The 17,225-nt window shown below is 41.8% G+C and overlaps 1 pseudogene; it reads right to left on the bottom strand.

Annotated features, from left to right (window-relative positions):
- Window positions 1-16,805, bottom strand: part of LOC18010960 — a 28,173-nt pseudogene extending 11,368 nt beyond the window's left edge.
- Window positions 16,806-17,225: the final 420 nt, after the last annotated feature.

The raw sequence follows: 17,225 nt of genomic DNA, 5'->3' as shown, positions 1-17,225 counted from the left end.
TGATCTGCAGACTCATCACTTGAACTGTCTCACCTTGATCTGAAGTCTCATCAGCGGTTGTATGAACGGGCTCCACCTCGAACAGATCACTACTGAAGGTAACCTTCTTCTTTGATGCTGTCGCTTTCTTTTGCCCTGGATCCGTATCAACCAACTTGCTTTCTTTAAACACCATGTCCTCATTGAATATCACATCTTTTCTGACGGTTAGTTTCTGCTCATTTAACAACCATACTCTGTAGCCTTTAGTTCCCTGAGCATACCCTAGGAATACCCCTTTAGACGCTCTTGGACTGATCTTATCTGAAACTACATGAACATAGGCTAAGCATCCAAACCGCTTCAAATGATTATAGCTTGGTTTGCCCCCTGTCCACATAGCTTCCGGAACCTCAAAATTAATAGATGAAGTTTGAGATCTATTAATGATGTAAACAGCTGTTGAAGCTACCTCTGCCCAGAACTTTCCATCTAGACCTGTTTCATTTAGCATACTCCTTACTTTGTCCATGATCGTCCTATTCATCCTTTCAGAGATGCCATTCTGTTGTGGTGTATACGGACATGTTTTATGTCTTTTAACACCGGTTTCTCTACACAGCTTGTCAAACTGATTATTGCAGAATTCTAATCCATTGTCTGTTCTTAGACATTTCAGCTTCTTCCCGGTTTGAGTTTCCACAAGCATCTTCCAATCCACAAACTTCTGGTAAGCCTCATCTTTAGTCTTTAAGAAGCAGATCCAGACTTTCTTAGAGTAATCGTCTATGAAGGTTAGGAAATACTTGCTTCCCGATAGGCTCGATGTTACATTTGGAGAACCCCACAAGTCTGAATGCACATATTCCAATATGTCTTTTGTTATATGCTGACCCTTCTGAAAACTCTGCTTATGTGACTTTCCCATGGTGCAGGACTCACAGAATCTGAGCTTCGTGACCTCCTCCCTTCTGAGATATCCTTTTCTGACGAGTGCCTCCATCGCAGACTGACTCATGTGTGCCAGCCTGGAGTGCCAAAGCTTCGTCATATCAACCGGAGACTTAGCCACATTTACCTGCGGTTGTCTCACCTTTCCCTGTAAGTAGTACAGACCTTGATAATACTTTCCTGACAGGTTCCCTTTGTAGAAATCCACCACAAAGTCTTGACCACTGTACTTGCATCCGGATTGTTCTAGTTGTCCATATGAGATTAAATTCCTTCCCATATCAGGCATATACCTCACATTACTTAGAGTAACCACTGAACCATCTGGATTGTCTATTGTGATATTGCCTTGTCCTTTTACCATACAGTGAGTATTGTTCCCCATTAGAACCTTTGTGCCATCAAATTCCACAAAATCTGAAAGTAGTTCTTCTTGGCGTTATGTGAAAAGTGCAACCCGAGTCTAGAACCCACTCATTTTCGGTTGCTTGTAGGCTTGCTGTTAGAGCTATTGCTTCTGGTAGAATGACTGCCACATTTGCAGACGATTTGTCTTGCTGATCATTTTTCTTTCTCTTTGGGCAGTCCTTCTTCCAGTGATTTTCATCACCACAAATCCAGCAGGCTTTCGGTCCAAACTTTGGTTTTGACTTTGATCTGCTGCGGTTCTTGCCTTTGCCCTTTGAGTTTGCCCCTTTACTGTCACTCCTTTTCTCAGCTCTTCCTCTATTCTCCACATAAAGCCCTTCTGGGTTTTGCTTTGACTTGCTTAGTAGTCCCTTTTGTCTTAACTCTGCTTCTTTTGCGTAGGCTGATGTTACGACCTCCCTAACAGTTAAAGTATCCTTTCCAGAGCCATACTTCAAGGTGTGTACTAGCGGCTCATACAACAGTGGTAGACTTGTCAAGAGTTGTATGGCCTGATCTTCATCACTGACGGTGATTTTCAAGCTTGCAAGATCCGCAATCAACTTCAAGAACGTGTCCATGTTCTCTTCTATGGACTTGCCTTCTTCCATCTTGAAGCCAGCAAAACTTTGCTTCAGGTAAATTCTATTTGGTAAAGTGATATTGTGTAGGACTTGATGTGTGGTGTCAAGGGTTGTCAAGTTTTACCCTAATTGAAATCAATAGCCGCAAGTGCACAGCTGATCGATTGTAGTACTTAGGGATCGAATCCACAGGGAAGGAGGATCTTTTCCTGCAAAAAGCCTTTGAAATAAGTATTAAGTAAGGAAGTCTAGAACCAAAACGGTTTTGTGGGGGTTGGTAGTGTGTTTAAAATGTAAAAACGAAATATTAAAAGAGATTACGAGAATTAAATGACGTAATAACTAAACTTAATGAAAATGACTAAAAATGATAAAAACGGATATTCTAATGCTTAAATGAAAATGAACTAAAAAGGAAAGACAATATTGAACTAAAGCTTTAAAGAAAAATCGGTGTAAATCAATGGGAAATAAGGCGTTGGGCTTCAGGGAAGTTTTCTCAGGGGTACGAACGATTCAAAACATTGCTAGAGAGTAAAATTGATAAGATCTTAGCTTAAACTTTTCGAACTGGAGTCACGGACGTATGAATACGCCACTGTCGTGATCATAGACAACTATCTCTCTCAACCCAGACCAGTAGGTTTTCACTCTAGCCCTGGAAGAGAAGAGATGCATTATGTTTAAGACTCGTCCTAATTCACAAATCGCCCATAGGTAGGTTTCCACTCCTATGTTTGTTTTGCTCTCCAAAACTAGATCTGATACCTGATGAACACTTTCGTGTCACCAAGCATCTGGATCAGATTGTAGTTCATGACGCTACTCTCATGCAGTAAAAACGAATTCAGAAGAAAAAGTTCTAAGATTCGGCTCAAAAGCTCATGGAATCCTCATCGAACATATAAATCCCCATCGAAAATCCCTTAATCCCAACAATAAAACTACTCAGACATAATGAACGAAATCAAAGACATAGTATTAAGAAGTAGAATAGAAACCGAAATTGAAAAAAAAAGAACAAGGGTTCAAGAGAACAAATCTCTCTCTCCCTAAAAGCTAAAGCAAAACAAGTATTCTAAAACAATAAGAAAGATAGAAGATGATCGATTTAGGGTTCCTAAGACATGTATTTATAGTGCTCAAGACCTCTCTGGACGTCACTTAGGGTTTCTCCAAATGAGGGAATCATTGTGGGCTTCAGAAATGGGTTTTGGGCTCGGAGGTTGTTTGCCGCGGTCGGGATGCTCCTGACCGCGGGAAATTGCTTGTTGGCCGCGGGTGGAAGTGCTTGCGGCTGGTTTACGGGACATCTTGCTCTTCGCATATCTTTTGATTGAACCGTTGGATTGCCAAGCTGTAAAGTGCACTGGAAAGCTGATACTTCCATCTTTAAGGTCACCAAATTTGAGCTGGATCAGACGGTGAGAAGGCCTTCAATCAGGGGTGAACTTCTGACGGTTTGACTCTGAGCTGAAATCTGGTTTTCTATCCATTTTGTTAAGCTTTTCCCTAAGTTACCTGAAAAGAGTCTTGGAACTACAAATTCTAGAAAAACGTAATAAAAGTACTTAAAAGCAATTAAAAACATAGGAAAAGTATTTCAAAACGATCCATAAAAGTGGACAAAATACGGTGTTATCAACTCCCCCAGACTTAAACCTTTGTTTGTCCTCAAACAAAGCAAAAGCCTAAACTGGTTAAGTTAAAACAAAAATAGGGAATGCACAAATCTCATAGACATGAACTCCTAAACTAGGACCAAAGATAGTGCATCAATCCACAACTTAGTCTAGAAAATTCTCACCTAAGCACAAGAGATACTAGTCCACTTTTTCCGTCATGCAAAACTTAAACAAATTAAATCTTGATTCCAGTCAACTAGCTCTCTACATTCATTAAGTTCAATAGTGAGTTCTCATTAAAGACATCATCCAGGGTAGACGGCGTTTGGCATTAAAGGTCTATTTAGGTGGTGGAGTTAAAGTGTTTCGGGTTACCTGAAGATCTGGAGAATGCAAGATAATATGCAAAACCGCAAGAGAGATAAGGACCTGTTGATGACCACAGTTTTCAATCACTTCTTCTTGCCAAATGTTGGTGCATAATCCTTCCTCCTTTGTTGTAAACAGCTGTTCCCCCAGACTTAGATTCTTTCCGGGAATCAGAAAACAATCTCAAAAACTCCATAAAATCAAACTCCAGTTGCCTTGGGACTTAAAATTCGACCTCTCTAGACTCTCTAAGGCTTTTATTTCCTTTCTTTTCTTATTTTCGGATTTTTTTTGGAAAGGAAATGCCTTTTAAAGAGAGAGACTAGAGGATGAGATTGTACCAAAATTTGAGATTTTTCTAAGGCAAACTGAGCTTCCTCTTGTGTTGAATCCTTCCGGGAACTTTTCTGGCAAATCGCAGGTCTCTGTCCTTGGTGACTGAAAACTGCGTCGTTCCTTTTTCTCTCCAACGTTTTTGCACTTATCTGCATATAAGACAATAGAAAACAAGAGTGCATGTGGTTTGAAAGAGGATTGGTTAAGGTGGGGAACTAGCTAAAGATGAACTAGCCATTCAGGATCAACAGAGAGTGGTAAAAGGATAAAGGAGTCCTGAATGTATGATTCGTTTCCCTGGTCTAATGCTTCAATGAGAAAATTAAGTCCAAATTAAGTCCAAATAAAACAGAGCTAGTGTATCCCTTCATCTAAATCGAAATCATTCAAATTCCTCTGGGGTACTTTGTTTCAAATGTGCATAGCTACCGCCTAGTCTAGTCCTAATTCATGAATGAGCAAGCCACTAGGAACAGTCTAAAGCACACAGTCAACTATCATTGATTCATGTTCACCATTCCCTTTTAAAACGTATTTTGTTTTGAAAACCGATTTTGAAAAACTCTAAGGAAAATGCAAAAAGTGTAGATAATGCAAGACTCATGAAAGAAAGGTGGTTAGAAAGGGATTAAATCCTGCCCCAGACTTAAATCACACTGTCCTCAGTGTGAAACAAGTCGAGATTGGATGAGAAAAATGCATAGATAATCGAACTGGTAAGGACAAAGAGAACTTACCTGGATCCGGGATGCTGGTGGAGATGAACCGGATTCATTCGAAGGGGTTTGGGAAGGTGATTAGGTGGTGATGAAGGTGGTGGAGGGTGATGAATGAGGTGGATTGGGGATTGGTGAGGTGAAATGAGGTGAAAGGGGTGGTTTGGGTCGGGTTTGGATTTCAACGACCAAGTGCCGCGGTCAGGGGCTATACGACCGCGGCAACCAAGTGTTTGGCCGCGGCCAGGAGCACGCGACCACGGCCGACGGTAGGTTTCCCGCGGTCAGAATGTCTGCGACCGCGGGGGCTTATATCGCGGTCTCTTCCTGCTTCTCCTTGGTTCCTGCTGGGCCGAGCAGTCAGGTATCATCCTTCTTTTTGGTCTTTTCGGTTTTTTTTTTTGATTTTTTTTGGCTTTTTTGTTTTATAAGAAACACCAAACTAAGAAAAAGAAAAAGATCAAAAGAAAAGGAAAGAAAAATCCTAAAGAAACAATACTTAAATGGGTTGCCTCCCATTAAGCGCTTCTGTTTTAAGTCGTTTAGCTCGACTTTTGGTGTTGGACGTGACTTATTCCAATGAAGAAGACCTTGTCCTGAGACAAGTCTTTTTTGACATCTCCTTGCTTTGCCTAGCAGGTTCTTCGTCACTCCAAAGTTCTTTTTCAAACTCTTCTGTTGCAGAACGTTTTCCTGCTTTGCTGTTGTATGGGACAGCTTCTGTGAAGACATCTTTGTCGATATTAGCAAATGAAATCCTCCGGTTTGGCCAGTCCATTATAGCTCCGGAAGTTGCTAGAAAAGACCATCCCAGAATCACTGGATATGTTGCATCTCTCGTTTCGACAATGTAGAAGTCGACAGGCACTATGCAATCTCCTATTCTCAAAGGAATTTCATGAGCTATTCCTTGAGGTGTTGCATTAGAATCATCAGCTAGGCTAATCTTTGCTCTAGTCCTGCGCAGGTGTTTAATACCAAGTCTCAAAGCAATTGCCTTGAACATCATGTTAAGACAAGCTCCAGAATCACATAGCACGTTTTTAAACATCTCTCCTCTAATAGAACAAGAGATAAGAAACTGACCTGCACCATCGTTTTTGTGAAGTGTTCGAACAAGTTTACCTTTTCTTGCATGATTGAACAAGTCTTCTATCTCAGGGATTGATTCTTTGCTCTCACAGAAGTAGTGGCCTATCATGAAGTCCTTGCAAGCTTTGGCAAACGTGATTCCTTCAGGCAAATTTCGAACCACATCATTGAATTCGTCAAGCTTCTCTTTGCTGATTTTGTTGGTGTAGTAGCTGCACTCTTCCGGGTTTTTGAGGTGAATCGCATAGACAGCTGCTTCTGGTGTTGTCATGTATCGAGCTCTCATGAAGTATCTATGGATATCCTCTTTAGACTCCTTGCAGTACCTGAAAAAGACTTGCAAACGACCAAGTTTCCAGATTTCATCAAAGCTTAAATGAGCAGGGAATGACCTGACTACGTTGTTGAACTCCATTAGCTTCTCTCTACTGATGTTGTTGGTGATCCATTGAATCTCTCCTGAGTCGTCTTCTGAGGAATACCCTGCGTTTGGATCTTCTACAAACAACCCATACTCTTCATCTTCAGAGTATTGCTCTTCATACTCATCTTCACAAGACAAAGCCATGTTGCAAGGCCATGACTTGTCCTCTTCTTCAGATCTTTGGGTGCTTATGGAGCAAACCAGTTGTTGATGAAGTGGTTTAGTCATCCCAGGAGGTGTACCAGATCCACAGATGCTTGTATGAGCTGAACGGGACTGTTTTGGAACGTTTTTCCGGTTGGCCCTGACTGCAGGTGACGCGTCCGCGGGGAAGCGACCATGGGCCGCGGGTAGACCCATCACGACCGCGGGGGAGAGCTTCTTGGCCGCGGTCGGAGCCAACGCGACCGCGGGAGTTTGTCTCCGAGCTGCTCTGCTGCTGTTGCTTCCTCCTTTGCCTCCTGGGTGGTCTCCTGGGTCTTCTGGCTTGATGTACTTCCTCTCTGGAATTGAGTCTTTAGGTTTGGTTGCTGGGGTATGCTCTCCAAGTCCTTGCATGATCTCCTAAACCTTTTCTTCAACTTCATCAAGAACATAGACTACTTTGTCCATGGTTGGGTCAAGCTCTTCGGTTTTGTCGATGACTTTGTACACCTTCTCTGAAACTTCGACTGTAAAGTCATAAGACTCGTTCTTAGCTTCGTTTAGGGCTTTGTCCACGTCATCAAGCTTGAAATCCAGGTCCATGACTTTGTTTTTGGTGTTGCGAAGCTCATAGTTGTGCTTTGCTAGCTCTTCCTCCATGCTATTGAACCTGTTAGCAATCATAGCTGCATCCTTTGTTGCACGTTCTTCTATTGAATTGAATTGTGAGGCTAGGTTATCAATTTTTTCATTGAAAAGTTTCGATATCCCATCAATCCTTTCGTTTAGAGCAGTTGTAGCGGTTGCTTGAGCTTCTATGAATTGTCTTATCACGCCTTCGAGCTGACTCAGTCTGTTGCTCAGCTGGATGTTCTCATCTTGCTGGAGAACTTGGTGAGGTAGGCGATACATAGAGTATCCAAGGTTTGCCATTTGAGGTGCGTAGGGCTCCTTCTGGGACGTTCTGTGGTCTTTGCTTTGAGTTTTTTCGTAGAGATCGCGTAGATGCTTCTCTCTGCGTCTGGTGGCTTGAGGAGTGTTATAGAAACCTTCCTCATAGTGTATATTTCGATTTATAGGATCCATATCTTCTGAAATGGAAACAAAATAATCGAAAAATGGAAAGTTGCAGAAAAGGGGGTTCTAGAGTCGATTTACTAACTTTTCGCGGGATTTTGCAGAAAAGAAAATGCGTGCTTCCCCGGCAACGGCGCCAAAAACTTGATGTTGTGTTGGACTTGATGTGTGGTGTCGAGGGTTGTCAAGTTTTACCCTAATTGAAATCAATAGCCGCAAGTGCACAGCTGATCGATTGTAGTACTTAGGGATCGAATCCACAGGGAAGGAGGATCTTTTCCTGCAAAAAGCCTTTGAAATAAGTATTAAGTAAGGAAGTCTAGAACCAAAACGGTTTTGTGGGGGTTGGTAGTGTGTTTAAAATGTAAAAACGAAATATTAAAAGAGAATACGAGAATTAAATGACGTAATAACTAAACTTAATGAAAATGACTAAAAATGATAAAAACGGATATTCTAATGCTTAAATGAAAACGAACTAAGGAAAGACAATATTGAACTAAAGCTTTAAAGAAAAATCGGTGTAAATCAATGGGAAAGAAGGCGTTGTGCTTCAGGGAAGTTTTCTCAGGGGTACGAACGATTCAAAACATTGCTAGAGAGTAAAATTGATAAGATCTTAGCTTAAAATTTTCGAAATGGAGTCACGGACGTATGAATACGCCACTGTCGTGATCATAGACAACTATCTCTCTCAACCCTGACCAGTAGGTTTTCACTCTGGCCCTGGAAGAGAAGAGATGCATTATGTTTAAGACTCGTCCTAATTCACAAATCGCCCATAGGTAGGTTTCCACTCCTATGTTTGTTTTGCTCTCCCAAACTAGATCTGATACCTGATGAACACTTTCGTGTCACCAAGCATCTGGATCAGATTGTAGTTCATGACACTACTCTCATGCAGTAAAAACGAATTCAGAAGAAAAAGTTCTAAGATTCGGCTCAAAAGCTCATGGAATCCTCAACGAACATATAAATCCCCATCGAAAATCCATTAATCCCAACAATAAAACTACTCAGACATAATGAACGAAATCAAAGACATAGTATTAAGAAGTAGAATAGAAACCGAAATTGAAAAAGAAAGAACAAGGGTTCAAGAGAACAAATCTCTCTCTCCCTAAAAGCTAAAGCAAAACAAGTATTCTAAAACAATAAGAAAGATAGAAGATGATCGATTTAGGGTTCCTAAGACATTTATTTATAGTGCTCAAGACCTCTCTGGACGTCACTTAGGGTTTCTCCAAATGAAGAAATCATTGTGGGCTTCAGAAATGGGCTTTTGGGCTCGGAGGTTGATGGCCGCGGTCGAGAGTGCTCTGACCGCGGGGAATGAGTGGTTTGCCGCGGTCGGGATGCTCCTGACCGCGGGAAATTGCTTGTTGGCCGCGGGTGGAAGTGCTTGCCGGCTGGTTTACGGGACATCTTGCTCTTCGCGTATCTTTTGATTGAACCGTTGGATAGCCAAGCTGTAAAGTGCACTGGAAAGCTGATACTTCCATCTTTAAGGTCTCCAAATTTGAGCTGGATCAAACGGTGAGAAGGCCTTCAATCAGGGGTGAACTTCTGACGGTTTGACTCTGAGCTCAAATCTGGTTTTCTATCCATTTTGTTAAGCTTTTCCCTAAGTTACCTGAAAAGAGTCTTGGAACTACGAATACTAGAAAAACGTAATAAAAGTACTTAAAAGCAATTAAAAGCATAGAAAAAGTATTTCAAAACGATCCATAAAAGTGGTCAAAATACGTGTTATCAACTCCTCCAGACTTAAACCTTTGTTTGTCCTCAAACAAAGCAAAAGCCTAAACTGGTTAAGTTAAAACAAAAATAGGGAATGCACAAATCTCATAGACATGAACTCCTAAACTAGGACCAAAGATAGTGCATCAATCCACAAATTAGTCTAGAAAATTCTCACCAAAGCACAAGAGATACTAGTCCACTTTTTCCGTCATGCAAAACTTAAACAAATTAAATCTTGATTCCAGTCAACTAGCTATCTACATTCATTAAGTTCAATAGTGAGTTCTCATTAAACATACAGGATAGACGGCGTTTGGCATTAAAGGGCTATTTAAGTGGTGGAGTTAAAGTGTTTCGGGTTACCTGAAGATTTGGAGGATGCAAGATAATTTGCAAAACCGCAAGAGAGATAAGGACCTGTTGATGACCACAGTTTTCAATCACTTCTTCTTGCCAAATGTTGGTGCATAATCCTTCCTCCTTTGTTGTAAACAGCTGTTCCCCCAGACTTAGATTCTTTCCGGGAATCAGAAAACAATCTCAAAAACTCCATAATCCTTCCTCCTTTGTTGTAAACAGCTGTTCCCCCAGAACTTTTCTGGCAAATCGCAGGTCTCTGTCCTTGGTGACTGAAAACTGCGTCGTTCCTTTTTCTCTCCAACGTTTTTGCACTTATCTGCATATAAGACAATAGAAAACAAGAGTGCATGTGGTTTGAAAGAGGATTGGTTAAGGTGGGGAACTAGCTAAAGATGAACTAGCCATTCAGGATCAACAGAGAGTGGTAAAAGGATAAAGGAGTCATGAATGTATGATTCGTTTCCCTGGTCTAATGCTTCAATGAGAAAATTAAGTCCAAATTAAGTCCAAATAAAACAGAGCTAGTGTATCCCTTCATCTAAATCGAAATCATTCAAATTCCTCTAGGGTACTTTGTTTCAAATGTGCTTAGCTACCGCCTAGTCTAGTCCTAAATCATGAATGAGCAAGTCACTAGGAACAGTCTAAAGCACACAGTCAACTATCATTGATTCATGTTCACCATTCCCTTTTAAAACGTTTTTTGTTTTGAAAACCGATTTTGAAAAACTTTAAGGAAAATGCAAAAAGTGTAGATAATGCAACACTCATGAAAGAAAGGTGGTTAGAAAGGGATGAAATCCTCCCCCAGACTTAAATCACACTGTCCTCAGTGTGAAACAAGTCGAGATTGGATGAGAAAAATGCATAGATAATCGAACTGGTAAGGACAAAGAGAACTTACCTGGATCCGGGATGCTGGTGGAGATGAACCGGATTCATTCGAAGGGGTTTGGGAAGGTGATTAGGTGGTGATGAAGGTGGTGGAGGGTGATGAATGAGGTGGATTGGGGATTGGTGAGGTGAAATGAGGTGAAAGGGGTGGTTTGGGTCGGGTTTGGATCTCAACGACCAAGTGCCGCGGTCAGGGGCTATACTACCGCGGCAACCAAGTGTTTGGCCGCGGTCAGGATCACACGACCGCGGCCGACGGTAGGTTTCCCGCGGTCAGAACGTCTGCGACCGCGGGGGCTTATATCGCGGCCTCTTCCTGCTTCTCCTTGGTTCCTGCTGGGCCGAGCAGTCAGGTATCATCCTTCTTTTTGGTCTTTTCGGTTTTTTTTTTTTGATTTTTTTTTGGCTTTTTTGTTTTATAAGAAACACCTGAAACTAAGAAAAAGAAAAAGATCAAAAGAAAAAGAAAGAAAAATCCTAAAGAAACAATACCTAAATGGGTTGCCTCCCATTAAGCGCTTCTGTTTTAAGTCGTTTAGCTCGACTTTTGGTGTTGGACGTGACTTATTCCAATGAAGAAGACCTTGTCCTGAGACAAGTCTTTTTCGACATCTCCTTGCTTTGCCTAGCAGGTTCTTCGTCACTCCAAAGTTCTTTTTCAAACTCTTCTGTTGCAGAACGTTTTCCTGCTTTGCTGTTGTATGGGACAGCTTCTGTGAAGCCATCTTTGTCGATATTAGCAAATGAAATCCTCCGGTTTGGCCAGTCCATTATAGCTCCGGAAGTTGCTAGAAAAGACCATCCCAGAATCACTGGATATGTTGCATCTCTCGTTTCGACAATGTAGAAGTCGACAGGCACTATGCAATCTCCTATTCTCAAAGGAATTTCATGAGCTATTCCTTGAGGTGTTGCATTAGAATCATCAGCTAGGCTAATCTTTGCTCTAGTCCTGCGCAGGTGTTTAATACCAAGTCTCAAAGCAATTGCCTTGAACATCATGTTAAGACAAGCTCCAGAATCACATAGCACGTTTTTAAACATCTCTCCTCTAATAGAACAAGAGATAAGAAACTGACCTGCACCATCGATTTTGTGAAGTGTTCGAACAGGTTTACCTTTTCTTGCATGATTGAACAAGTCTTCTATCTCTGGGATTGATTCTTTGCTCTCACAGAAGTAGTGGCCTATCATGAAGTCCTTGCAAGCTTTGGCAAACGTGATTCCTTCAGGCAAATTTTGAACCACATCATTGAATTTGTCGAGCTTCTCTTTGCTGATTTTGTTGGTGTAGTAGCTGCACTCTTCCGGGTTTTTGAGGTGAATTGCATAGACAGCTGCTTCTGGTGTTGTCATGTATCGAGCTCTCATAAAGTATCTATGGATATCCTCTTTAGACTCCTTGCAGTACCTGAAAAAGACTTGCAAACGACCAAGTTTCCAGATTTCATCAAAGCTTAAATGAGCAGGGAATGACCTGACTACGTTGTTGAACTCCATTAGCTTCTCTCTACTGATGTTGTTGGTGATCCATTGAATCTCTCCTGAGTCGTCTTCTGAGGAATACCCTGCGTTTGGATTTTCTACAAACAACCCATACTCTTCATCTTCAGAGTATTGCTCTTCATACTCATCTTCACAAGACAAAGCCATGTTGCAAGGCCATGACTTGTCCTCTTCTTCAGATCTTTGGGTGCTTATGGAGCAAACCAGTTGTTGATGAAGTGGTTTAGTCATCCCAGGAGGTGTACCAGATCCACAGATGCTTGTATGAGCTGAACGGGACTGTTTTGGAACGTTTTTCCGGTTGGCCCAGACTGCAGGTGACGCGACCGCGGGGAAGCGACCATGGGCCGCAGGTAGACCCATCACGACCGCGGGGGAGAGCTTCTTGGCCGCGGTCGGAGCCAACGCGACCGCGGGAGTTTGTCTCCGAGCTGCTCTGCTGCTGTTGCTTCCTCCTTTGCCTCCTGGGTGGTCTCCTGGGTCTTCTGGCTTGATGTACTTCCTCTCTGGACTTGAGTCTTTAGTTTTGGTTGCTGGGGTATGCTCTCCAAGTCCTTGCATGATCTCCTAAACCTTTTCTTCAACTTCATCAAGAGCATAGACTACTTTGTCCATGGTTGGGTCAAGCTTTTCGGTTTTGTCGATGACTTTGTACACCTTCTCTGAAACTTCGACTGTAAAGTCATAAGACTCGTTCTTAGCTTCGTTTAGGGCTTTGTCCACGTCATCAAGCTTGAAATCCAGGTCCATGACTTTGTTTTTGGTGTTGCGAAGCTCATAGTTGTGCTTTGCTAGCTCTTCCTCCATGCTGTTGAACCTGTTAGCAATCATAGCTGCATCCTTGGTTGCACGTTCTTCTATTGAATTGAATTGTGAGGCTAGGGTATCGATTTTTTCATTGAAAAGTTTCGATATCCCATCAATCCTTTCGTTTAGAGCAGTTGTAGCGGTTGCTTGAGCTTCTATGAATTGTCTGATCACGCCTTCGAGCTGACTCAGTCTGTTGCTCAGCTGGACGTTCTCATCTTGCTGGAGAACTTGGTGAGGTAGGCGATACATAGAGTATCCAGGGTTTGCCATTTGAGGTGCGTAGGGCTCCTTCTGAGACGTTCTGTGGTCTTTGCTTTGAGTTTTTTCGTAGAGATCGCATAGATGCTTCTCTCTGCGTCTGGTGGCTTGAGTAGTGTTATAGAAACCTTCCTCATAGTGTATATTTCGATTTATAGGATCCATATCTTCTGAAATGGAAACAAAATAACCGAAAAATGGAAAGTTGCAGAAAAGGGGGTTCTAGAGTCGATTTACTAACCTTTCTCGGGGTTTTGCAGAAAAGAAAATGCGTGCCTTCCCCGGCAACGGCGCCAAAAACTTGATGTTGTGTTGGACTTGATGTGTGGTGTCGAGGGTTGTCAAGTTTTACCCTAATTGAAATCAATAGCCGCAAGTACACAGCTGATCGATTGTAGTACTTAGAGATCGAATCCACAGGGAAGGAGGATATTTTCCTGCAAAAAGCCTTTGAAATAAGTATTAAGTAAGGAAGTCTAGAACCAAAACGGTTTTGTGGGGGTTGGTAGTGTGTTTAAAATGTAAAAACGAAATATTAAAAGAGAATACGAGAATTAAATGACGTAATAACTAAACTTAATGAAAATGACTAAAAATGATAAAAACGGATATTCTAATGCTTAAATGAAAATGAACTAAAAAGGAAAGACAATATTGAACTAAAGCTTTAAAGAAAAATCGGTGTAAATCAATGGGAAAGAAGGCGTTGGGCTTCAGGGAAGTTTTCTCAGGGGTACGAACGAGTCAAAACATTGCTAGAGAGTAAAATTGATAAGATCTTAGCTTAAACTTTTCGAACTGGAGTCACGGACGTATGAATATGCCACTGTCGTGATCATAGACAACTATCTCTCTCAACCCTGACCAGTAGGTTTCCACTCTGGCCCTGGAAGAGAAGAGATGCATTATGTTTAAGACTCGTCCTAATTCTCAAATCGCCCATAGGTAGGTTTCCACTCCTATGTTTGTTTTTCTCTCCCAAACTAGATCTGATACCTGATGAACACTTTCGTGTCATCAAGCATCTGGATCAGATTGTAGTTCATGACGCTACTCTCATGCAGTAAAAACGAATTCAGAAGAAAAAGTTCTAAGATTCGGCTCAAAAGCTCATGGAATCCTCAACGAACATATAAATCCCCATCGAAAATCCCTTAATCCCAAAAATAAAACTACTCAGACATAATGAACGAAATCAAAGACATAATATTAATAAGTAGAATAGAAACCGAAATTGAAAAAGAAAGAACAAGGGTTCAAGAGAACAAATCTCTCTCTCCCTAAAATCTAAAGCAAAACAAGTATTCTAAAACAATAAGAAAGATAGAAGATGATCGATTTAGGGTTCCTAAGACATGTATTTATAGTGCTCAAGACCTCTCTGGACGTCACTTAGGGTTTCTCCAAATGAGGGAATCATTGTGGGCTTCAGAAATGGGCTTTTGGGCTCGGAGGTTGATGGCCGCGGTCGAGAGTGCTCTGACCGCGGGGAATGAGTGGTTTGCCGCGGTCGGGATGCTCCTGACCGCGGGAAATTGCTTGTTGGCCGCGGGTGGAAGTGCTTGCCGGCTGGTTTACGGGACATCTTACTCTTCGCGTATCTTTTGATTGAACCGTTGGATTGCCAAGCTGTAAAGTGCACTGGGAAGCTGATACTTCCATCTTTAAGGTCTCCAAATTTGAGCTGGATCAGACGGTGAGAAGGCCTTCAATCAGGGGTGAACTTCTGACGGTTTGACTCTGAGCTGAAATCTAGTTTTCTATCCATTTTGTTAAATTTTTCCCTAAGTTACCTGAAAAGAGTTTTGGAACTACAAATACTAGAAAAACATAATAAAAGTACTTAAAAGCAATTAAAAACATAGAAAAAGTATTTCAAAACGATCCATAAAAGTGGTCAAAATACGGTGTTATCATAAAGACTTCGCTTGATAGTCATTTTCCAATGCTTTCCACATTGCCATAGCTGTTGTCTCGTGCATTACTTTTCTGAGAGTCTGGTCTGATAGACATGTACCCAGCAGATTTCTTACCCTTAGATCTTTTTCAGCAGCTTTCGGATCAACCTTTTCCTCAATGGTTTCATCTGACGAATCTTTCCCCGAGGTCGTCTCTGATCCTTCCTTCAATACTGATCCCAGTCCCTGAATCTCCAACTGTCCCAGTAGTTTGTACTTCCACATCCCAAAGTCTCCTTTTCCGTCAAATTTATCCATCTCGAATTTCCCTGGTGTCAGATCCATAGTTCCTCTGGTGTGAGCTTTCCGCGATTTAACACCTGCAGATGAGTATCACTAAGTGAGCCACACAAGAGCAATGAATCTTTAATCAAAGGGGACTTCTTAGCTAGATGTATGATTTGATCGAAGAGTTTTAGGAAGATCTGTTTGGGATCTTCGAGATAAAGAAACTCCCTGAGTCAGATTCACTGATCTGACTGTCGATGATCGCAGTAACTCCGCCGGTGACTTGCGATGCCTTTCGATCGTCTCTTTCCTTGGATCGGTAAGACTTGATCCTTTCTCTCCTTCCATCTTTTTCCGAGAATCGCCTTTGTATCCTTTTGAACGGATGTAACCTACGATCTGATACCACTTGTTGCCGATACTTCTTCGATTCTCTCTGTTTCGACTTCGTCGATCGATCTTATCTCTCTCACTCACTGTTGCTTATTTTTATAGATGCTAAAGAAAAAGAAAGGTAACGACACAGAAGTTTATAGAGTTCCCTACAACCGTAGGTACATCTCTCTTCAAGACGGAACCTGGAAATCCACTATATTCTTTTGCTGATACAGAGTTACAGAGCTTTCTCGAGAGAACAACAATGGAGGTCAAAGATTAGTCAAAGAAGAAGACGACTTGATCTATTTATTCGGTTGCAACGTCTTTGACTCTTAAACCGCGTGTCTAACAACCTGGTGGGCCTACGTCTAGAATCCTGGCCCAGATCCTCTCCAGCTCTCCTCCACTCATATCCAGCTGGGCCGATGTTTACTAAAGCCCAGCTCCAGCTCTGAGAAGATGAATCACTCTTTAACAGGAACGTAAGAGATGTGAACAGTACGGAGAGGAGAGAAGCCTCTCGATTTCAAATTCCTGATCGATTCCAGATACTGAACACCGACACACTTATCATCCTGCGCGCCGCGAGCGTATATATGACCATCGACGGTTCGGTGAGCAGAGAACGGCGGATGAATCCATTTCTCGGCTTCGGCGGGAACAGAATCGAGATGAGAGTTGAAAAGAATCGAAGGAAGTTTAGGGTTCGAGCCGAGCCATGTGACTAGAAGAACTGGCTTCCCTGAGACGAATTCGATGGTTCGTGTTGTGAGACCGATCGATCGAGCTTGATCAATGAGGAAACTGACCGGTGCGGCGTAGTTAGGATTTGGATGAGCAGTTTTGAATCTCAAGTATTGCTGGAACCGAGTGACCGGCGTATCTACTTCTTCTTCTGCGTGGGATTTGAGCGAGAAGATGACAAAGAAGAGGAAGAGAGTCCAGAGAAGAGGAGGAGATGCCATGGATTTTGTAGTTGTAGGTATGTGATCAATGATCATCGCCGATGAGAGTGAGGAAGAAGAAGTCGGTCAAAATATTATGCTATTTTAAATACAGGTAATAGAGGAGGGAATTTTATATTCACAAATCAGATTAGTTAGAAGATTTTAAATTCAGACCAATCCGAGGTTATGACAAAAATCAAATACCAATGTCTCCCCTATGAAAACTGTGTTGACCTGCCTCCAGATGGTCAAATTGATTAAAACCTATGAAGAGTGGCCTTTTCTGGCCAAATTGATGAATTCCTTAACCTTCACTCCACTTTTAGTTACTTTGATTTTTATTTTTAATTTTTCGTGTGTGAAATATCTGTCTCGACTCCCTCACAAATTAGGCTTAGATACCATGGTTTTGTGTTTTGCCTTCATGTAGACTTTTTA

Source organism: Eutrema salsugineum, unplaced genomic scaffold, assembly GCF_000478725.1.
Source record: "Eutrema salsugineum unplaced genomic scaffold, Eutsalg1_0 scaffold_7, whole genome shotgun sequence".
Lineage (NCBI taxonomy): Eukaryota > Viridiplantae > Streptophyta > Magnoliopsida > Brassicales > Brassicaceae > Eutrema > Eutrema salsugineum.
This window is presented reverse-complemented; position numbering and strand designations above follow the sequence as displayed.